This window comes from Herpailurus yagouaroundi, unplaced genomic scaffold, assembly GCF_014898765.1.
Source record: "Herpailurus yagouaroundi ecotype Mexico unplaced genomic scaffold, PumYag 28, whole genome shotgun sequence".
Lineage (NCBI taxonomy): Eukaryota > Metazoa > Chordata > Mammalia > Carnivora > Felidae > Herpailurus > Herpailurus yagouaroundi.
The window spans coordinates 154,665,016-154,674,504 of NW_024412376.1; the positions used below are offsets into that span (position 1 = coordinate 154,665,016).

At 39.2% G+C, this 9,489-nt stretch overlaps 1 pseudogene; it reads left to right on the forward strand.

Moving 5' to 3' along the window:
- Positions 1 to 9,489, forward strand: part of LOC121042582 (60S ribosomal protein L4-like) — a 110,179-nt pseudogene that overhangs the window by 96,380 nt on the left and 4,310 nt on the right.

The window sequence follows — 9,489 nt, forward strand, 5'->3', positions numbered from 1 at the left end:
ACCATATGATCCTGTCAATCGATGCAGAAAAGGCCTTTGACAAAATCCAGCACCCTTTCTTAATAAAAACCCTTGAGAAAGTCGGGATAGAAGGAACATACTTAAAGATCATAAAAGCCATTTATGAAAAGCCCACAGCTAACATCATCCTCAACGGGGAAAAACTGAGAGCTTTTTCCCTGAGATCAGGAACACGACAGGGATGCCCACTCTCACCGCTGTTGTTTAACATAGTGCTGGAAGTTCTAGCATCAGCAATCAGACAACAAAAGGAAATCAAAGGCATCCAAATTGGCAAAGATGAAGTCAAGCTTTCGCTTTTTGCAGATGACATGATATTATACATGGAAAATCCGATAGACTCCACCAAAAGTCTGCTAGAACTGATACATGAATTCAGCAAAGTTGCAGGATACAAAATCAATGTACAGAAATCAGTTGCATTCTTATACACTAACAATGAAGCAACAGAAAGACAAATAAGGAAACTGATCCCATTCACAATTGCACCAAGAAGCATAAAATACCTAGGAATAAATCTAACCAAAGATGTAAAGGATCTGTATGCTGAAAACTATAGAAAGCTTATGAAGGTAATTGAAGAAGATTTAAAGAAATGGAAAGACATTCCCTGCTCATGGATTGGAAGAATAAATATTGTCAAAATGTCAATACTACCCAAAGCTATCTACACATTCAATGCAATCCCAATCAAAATTGCACCAGCATTCTTCTCGAAACTAGAACAAGCAATCCTAAAATTCATATGGAACCACAAAAGGCCCCGAATAGCCAAAGTAATTTTGAAGAAGAAGACCAAAGCAGGAGGCATCACAATCCCAGACTTTAGCCTCTACTACAAAGCTGTCATCATCAAGACAGCATGGTATTGGCACAAAAACAGACACATAGACCAATGGAATAGAATAGAAACCCCAGAACTAGACCCACAAACGTATGGCCAACTCATCTTTGACAAAGCAGGAAAGAACATCCAATGGAAAAAAGACAGTCTCTTTAACAAATGGTGCTGGGAGAACTGGACAGCAACATGCAGAAGGTTGAAACTAGACCACTTTCTCACACCATTCACAAAAATAAACTCAAAATGGATCAAGAACCTGAATGTGAGACAGGAAACCATCAAAACCTTAGAGGAGAAAGCAGGAAAAGACCTCTCTGACCTCAGGCGTAGCAATCTCTTACTCAACACATCCCCAAAGGCAAGGGAATTAAAAGCAAAAGTGAATTACTGGGACCTTATGAAGATAAAAAGCTTCTGCACAGCAAAGGAAACAACCAACAAAACTAAAAGGCAACCAACGGAATGGGAAAAGATATTTGCAAATGACATATCGGACAAAGGGCTAGTATCCAAAATCTATAAAGAGCTCACCAAACTCCACACCCGAAAAGCAAATAACCCAGTGAAGAAATGGGCAGAAAACATGAATAGACACTTCTCTAAAGAAGACATCCGGATGGCCAACAGGCACATGAAAAGATGTTCAGCGTCGCTCCTTATCAGGGAAATACAAATCAAAACCACACTCAGATATCACCTCACGCCAGTCAGAGTGGCCAAAATGAACAAATCAGGAGACTCTAGATGCTGGAGAGGATGTGGAGAAACGGGAACCCTCTTGCACTGTTGGTGGGAATGTAAATTGGTGCAGCCACTCTGGAAAGCAGTGTAGAGTTTCCTCAGAAAATTAAAAATAGACCTACCCTATGACCCAGCAATAGCACTGCTAGGAATTTACTCAAGGGATACAGGAGTACTGATGCATAGGGGCACTTGTACCCCAATGTTTGTAGCAGCACTCTCAACAATAGCCAAATTATGGAAAGAGCCTAAATGTCCATCAACTGATGAATGGATAAAGAAATTGTGGTTTATGTACACAATGGAGTACTACATGGCAATGAGAAAGAACGAAATTTGGCCCTTTGTAGCAACGTGGATGGAGCTGGAGAGTGTGATGCTAAGTGAAATAAGCCATACATAGAAAGACAGATACCATATGGTTTCACTCTTATGTGGATCCTGAGAAACTTAACAGAAACCCATGGGGGAGGGGAAGAAAAAAAAAAAGAGGTTAGAGTGGGAGAGTGTCAAAGCATAAGAGACTCTTAAAAACTGAGAACAAACTGAGGGTTGATGGGGGGTGGGAGGGAGGGGAGGGTGGGTGATGGGTATTGAGGAGGGCACCTTTTGGGATGAGCACTGGGTGTTGTATGGAAACCAATTTGACAATAAATTTCACATATTAAAAAAAAAAAGAAACTATTAAATACGAATGATGAGGGCTTCTACTTCTAGCCATGAAAGTACAGACATGAGATTCAACATCGTATTTTAAACAACTACAAAACAAAATGTATGAAAACAACTGCTTTCAGTAAATAGACAATCAGCAGTGCAGGATTATGGTCCTTGAGAGAAGGGAAAGAAGAGGAGCCACAAATAGAGACAAATCTCAAAAACATTGTGCTAAGTGACTGTAGTGTGACACTACAGAATATATACTGTATATACACTACAAATCCAATCTATGACAATAAGGAGCAGATCAGTGGATACTTGAGGCTGGAGGTTGGAAGGAGAAAGTTGGCTGGAAAGGAATACAAGGGAACATTTTGGGGTGATGGAAATATTCTGTACCTTGATTGTGGTGACAGTTACCCAGATTACATATTTGTCAAAACTCACCAATCTGTGCAATTAAAATGGGTACAATGTTTTCATGTCAATTATACCACAGTAAAGTTTATTTAGAAATATAAGAATGGTGGAAATCAGCACCCTTTTCTAGTAATTTATTTTTTCATAGTTAATTGTCCATGTTCTCCAGATTTCCATTTTCTTTTCACAGGACTATATCTTAAATCAAGTTCCCTTGAAATAAACTCTGAAATGGAGATTTGTATGAGGTTTGTTGGGACGTGCAATCAGGAAAGACACCTGTAGGAAAGTTTAGGAAGTGTGACTCAGTAGGTGGAGCACCTGAACTGTGAAGCCAACAGAGTCAGGGGCTATCCCACAAGGAGCTAGGGCGTTTCAGAACTGCCCCAAAATGAGACAGGAGGGAGGGGATCTTATATTTCTTCATCAATCAGTTTTGAGATGTAAGCTGTCTCCAGTACATATTGGACCATATATGCTGGATGGTAACTTGGGCAAGACAGCCCACTTGGCCAAAAGCAATGCCTGGAAAGAGATATAACTGTGAGCCATCAGCCATGAACACTCCCCACAATAAGAGAATGAGTCTTGCAGTCATGAAAGGGGCGCCTGGGCAGCACACCACAGTGTCCACCAGAGGTGTGTATATTATTCTCTCATGGTTCTTTTCATCTCTTTGTATCTTTGCCATGTCTACTTTCTCTTTAATGTGTGATCTGTTTCCTTGATCATATTTTCAGTGGCTTTATTTAATTTCAGTGGACTTCTTGGCTATCAGCTCTTTAGCTGATCCATTATTTCTACTATAGTTATTTTTATTTCATTTCATGGTTTATCTTAATTCCTTTTTCCTAGTTTCTTTGTGTGTATTTGTTATTTTACTAATTTTTTAAAAAGCATTCATAAAAAACTAAAATAAAATAAGCATTTTTTTCTTTTTTTTTAACATTTATCTATTTATTTTTCAGAGGGAGAAAGAGCATGAGCAGGAGAGGGGCAGAGAGAAGACAGAGAGAGAATCCCAAGTGGGCACTGGCTGTCAGTGCAGAGCCCAATGTGGGGCTCAATCTCATGAACTGAGAGATCATAATCTAAGCTGAAATCAAGAGTCAGATGCTTAACCAATTGAGCCACTCAGGTGCCCCTCATTTTTTATTTCTTTAATAGAAGTACATTTAAGATGCTAAAATTTTCTCTCTGCATAGCTCTATGTACCTCCCATAGGTTTTTGGTACTATGTTTTTTTTTCGTGTAGTTTATAATTTCCCTTTTAAATTCCTTTTGGTGCTGGGGCGCCTGACTGGCTCAGGTGGTAGAGCATGTGACTCTTGATCTCAGGGTCAATTCAAGTCCCATGGTGGGCATGGAGCCTACATAAAATAAATAAAAATAAGTAAAAGTAAATTTATTTTAGTGCCAGGTTTATCTAGTGGGGTTTTGTGGTTGTTGTTGTTTTTTAATTTTTTTAATGTTTATTTATTTTTCAGAGAGAGACAGAGAACACAAGTGGGGAAGTGACAGAGAGAGAGAGAGAGAGAGAGAGACAGAGACAGAGACAGAGAGAGACAGAATCTGAAGCAGAGTCTAGGCTCTGAGCTGTCAGCACAGAGCCCGACGCGGGGCTTGAACCCACAAACTGTGAGATCATGACCTGAGCTGAAGTCGGACACTTAACCAACTGAGCCACCCAGGCGCTCCTAGTGGAGTTTTTCATAAATTCCAAAAAGATAAGACTTTTGTCACCTTTTTATTATTTAATTTTTATTGAATTATGATCTAAGAATATGCCTTTTCAATTTTAACTTATGATCAAGTAAATAATTGATTTTTGTAACTATTTGATAGGCAAATGAGTATAAATATATTGCCTTCATAAACTGTTGCATTAACATAATGTCCCTTGTTATTTTATTCAATGCAGTTGACCTTGAATTTCCCCACATCAGACAGCGACACTGCCATGCCTGTTTTCTGTTTGCATTTGTCCTTTTGCTTTTATATCCCTTTGACCTATCTTCATTTTTCTCTTCATCAGTTTTTTAAGCATAGAGAAAGATGTGGATGGATATAGATATAGGTACAGATATAGATTTTTTTTAAGTCATATAGTTCAGTTTTGTGTTTTAACCCAATTGAAAATGTATTTTAAAGGAGAAAACTAAGACTGTTCATATTCTGTATGAATTGATTCTTTCTTTTCATGATACTTCACTTCGATTATTTTACATTATTATTTCTTAATTTTCCTTTGTTTGCGGATTTGATCATATTGCTATTTTCCCCCTTGTTGATTTGGAATTCTGAATTTCATGGTGACCACCTTCTTTTACCTGTTGTCATAATCACAAAATCTTCTACTTTTGTGAGAAAACAAGATACCAACTATTTCCTCCCTCAAGACATTTTATTCCCTCTCCTTCCTCCACCCCAATGAGATGAGCCTAGTTTTGCTACAGTGGAGTACGACTTTTTATTCTAGCTAATTATTTGATTTTTCCTTATATTATATCAGTATACGTCTTCTAAAACCCCTCGTTTAGCACCCGTATTACATATTCCCAATCTGGTCTTATCCACTTTGATCTAATTTTTGGAGAGAAAGAGAAACTGAGATGGATCCTGCACTCTTGTTCCTCATCTCCCCATCTTCCTCCACCTTAAAGTATTGGTTATTTTCTCATCAATCCATCCCAGAACCAAGGGACCCCTTTCAGGTGTTTATTGGTTTCATTGCTCCTCTTCTGAAATGTCTACCCAAGTCTCAAAGATCTCTATCCTTAAGTCTTTTACTGTTTCCCTCTTGTCATCCTTTTTTTTTTTTTTTTTCCAAATTTTGTACTTTGATGGGGCACCTGGCTGGCTCAGTAGGTTAAGCATCTGACTTTGGCTCAGGTCATGATCTCGCTATACCTGAGTTCAAGCCCCCACACCCGTCTCTGTGCTGACAACTCAGAGCCTGGAGCCTGTTACAGATTCTGTGTTTCCCTCTCTCTCTCTCTCTGCCAACCACCCCCCTCTCCACTTGCATTCTCTCTCTCTCTCTCTCTCTCTCTCTCTCTCTCTCTCTCTCTCTCTCTTTCTCTCAGAAATAAACATTACAAAAATTAAAGTTTTGTACTTTGAAATAATCCTTACACTCCCAAATTTGAAACCAACAGTGACAATCCCTCCTTCAATTCTTCTACAGAATTGTTTACACAGGAAATCATGGGAATTTAATTGTTGTTTTGGTGGTGAATGTTTTTGGTGGTGGTGATGGTGTGTTCCATGACAAAGCATGTGTGTGTGCTGCATTTGAATCTCATCTAGTGCTTTATTATTTTTTTACACATAATGTCATCCAGATATTGTAAGGCACATGTTCTGTTTGCAGATCTGATAGGTTTTCCTTTGTGACTTCTGGGCTCCTAGAATGTTCCTCTGTAGAAAAGTTCATTTTATTGGTCTCTTGAGGTAACTCAGACAAATGTAGACACAGCCACCTTTGTTGAAAGTGGTGAAGCTGGAACTGAAATACTCCATTCTTCCCTACCTCCCACCAAGAGGCACTAAATTATCCTATTGCCACTTTGGAGGCAATAAATGACTGAACAAAGGAAAATACCTTTAATAATAATCAGCTGAAACTTATGCAGGCAGTATTTTCAAAACACAAAAAAACAGATAGAGCTGAGAATCTGTTTATACAGAAGGTAGAGGAATCAAAGCAGTGTTAGAGACACCAGAGGTGGGGGAAAGATGATCTTGTGGTTATAGAAGGGGGTGGTGGGAAGATGACAGGTTGAAAGGGTGAGATATGCTCCCCATGGTATATTCCAAACCATGAGATCTTTTCTTAATACCCCCACCCCCACTATATTCCTCTCCTGTACTATGAGAGGTACAGAAAACAAGTTAGCTAAGTAGAGCCATAATTCCTAGTCCTTGAAATTGATTGTAGGGGTGCCTGGGTGGCTCAGTCAGTTAAAGGCCTCACTCTTGGTTTTGGCCCAGGTCATGATCTCACAGTTTGTGGGTTCAAACCCCAAGTCGGGCTCCATGCTGATGGTGTGGAGCCTGCCTGGGATTCTCTCTCTCTGCCCCTCCCCAGATCAATCTCTAAATAAATAAATAAATAAACAAATAAATAAATAAACAAACAAACAAAAAACTTTAAAAAAAAGAAATTTATTGTAGGTTACTTATTAGTAGAAGAAGCGTTTAACCTCCACCAACTTCAGTTCTGCTCAGTCCATGGAAGAACAGTGTCTGGTGTGCCTCCTAGTGGTATCACCTGGTTAAGAACTTGCCCTCCCTTGGGGAGAAAAGTGACCCAGAGAAGATTACAGACCACCAGATGATGACTCTCCCCACCATAAATAATCATGAGAAAGATTCCTTTGATCTCCATTTCACCAGGGACAGCAAAGAAAAGCTACTCTGAGGTATAAAGAAAAGGTTCGGAATGTGGATGACACCACTAACAATATTGATAATTGTTATGATGCATTGAATGCCTTCCATGCACCAGTAATCACGTATGCATTGCCTAATTTAATCCTCCAAATACCCGGCAAGGTAGATGAGGGCCGTGAATATAAAGTGATAGGTCCAAGGCCTCCACAACAAATAGGTGCTGGGGCTGGAACTCACCCTGAGGAATGCCACAGTTCAATACCCTCATTCTTTCCAGATGACCCCACTGACTCTGTCACAAAATGAACAGCATAAACAAAACACCCCCACATAAATCAGATGTCATGAAAATGCATCCAAGATGTGGACATGCATAGCACCTTCCTATGGAATGTGTCATACAGTTAGGCTTTCCTCTCTCTGCTGGGAATTTTCCTATTCCAGAGGTGGAACCCAATATTGGAAGATACAGTGTTCTGAATCAGGCTTCCCCAAAAACAGAAGTACCACAAGGTCTCCCTTGTTCACAGACCGTGAAATAACCCTTTACCCAGAAGACTGAGAAAACCATTGCAGAAATCCCAAGGGAGGGAGGGAAATGAGCAATGGATGGGGAAAGCTATCCCTGGAGAGAACCCATCATGTTGCCTCTAGCTGGCTCTGCACATGTCTCACTGAGGTGAGAGTGGTCTAGCAGTAGAGAACATCGCTCCCCCAGTGCATGTGTTTGAACTGTCACTACATCACCTTAACACACACAGTGAACTACAGTGAACAACCAGGACTTGGCAGTTAGATGTGGGTGTGAATTTGGCTATGCTCCTACAAACTGCATTTCTTAACCTATCCGAGCCTCAGTTTTTTATCAAATAAATATGGATGAAGAGACCTCATAGAGTTAAAAAAGTAAATAAAATAAAATTTATGAAAGTACTTAGAACATAGGTATTGAAAATAAATGATAGTTAAAAAAAAGAAATGATAGTTACCCTCCTTTTTGGCACACAGCACGTTAGGACACTATAGGTCAATTCAGGTATTGCCCACTTTCTGAAATTCTCCATCACTTCACTTCACTTTTACTAAACACCTACATTGGTACAAATACGGTTGTTGTTGTTGTTGTTGTTTGTAAAAGCAAAAATCTCTTCAGATTTCTTACAGTTTGCAATGCAAACTTTCAGAAAGCTAGAGATTACTCTTTGCTTTATGCCATTTTAACCTATGAATGGTTTCCTAGGAAGGTTCTATTTTTGAATAGCAAAGGAAACTTGTATTTCAAAAAACTAGCCCAGTAGCAATCTGGTGTTGGACTAGAGAGACAGGTTAGAGGAGGTTTTACAGTTAACTGTGGTTGAGAAAAAACCATATGCTTTCGCCCTCCTTTAAATTCACAATGATCATAATTGTCTTAAAGGCTCAAACTCCCACTATATTAAGAAAGGTTTCCTAAATTCATATGGCCTCTAAAATGTTTTTATGGTTTTGTAACACTGGGTTACATCCAGAGAACACATATTTTTAAAAAAAACAATATTTTTAAAGGCGATTTCACTCTTTTATACAAATGACACCAAGTGTCAGAAAGGAATTCATTTTTTCATTATATTTATATTACTTTTATCTGAGGCACCTAAAAATACCCAGAGATAAATTGACAGCTATTGAGACAGGCAGGCTGATCTGATCCTCATATTACAGTATTGCAACTGCCAAGAGACATGATCCAAGAAAGATTGAAAGCAACAATCAGAAGTCACAAAAAAGCCGTGCAGAGCATTTCTTAAACTGAGAAAGACGGTGAAATATACATCATCCTCTCCAGAGACAATGACAGACAAAGCCTCTCGTCCTCAAAGTCCCCATTTTGTTCTCACAGCCAGCACCCCACTCTGCTCTCATGAAAGCCACAACGGAGCATATACAGGAAAGAACACTGGACTTGAAAACAAATACTGAAATTCAAACTCTGGCTGTGCCACTAACAAGGTATTTATTCTCTCTAGGTCTGTTTTCTTAGCTATAAAATAGGGCTAGCATTACATGGATAAGATCTTGTATGCAAAATACTATAGTACAGTCAATTAATGTTGCATTTAACTGGAGCATTTGGAAGACAGATACACATGCCAAATCAAAATTGCAAGGACCTTAAAGATGACCTAATAAAACCTCCTCATTTTACAGAAGGTGAAACTGAAGCCCAGAAAATGAAATGGTTTGTCCAAGGTCACACAGCTTATTAGTGCCTGAGCTAGGACTTCGACTTGGGTCTTCTAATTTTTTTTTTTTAAGAGAGAGAGAGCATGAGATGGGGAGAGGGGCAAAGAGAGGGAGAATCAGAGAGAGAGAGAGAGAAACAGAGAGAGAGAGAGAGAGAGAGAGAGAGAGAGAGAGAGAGAGAGAGA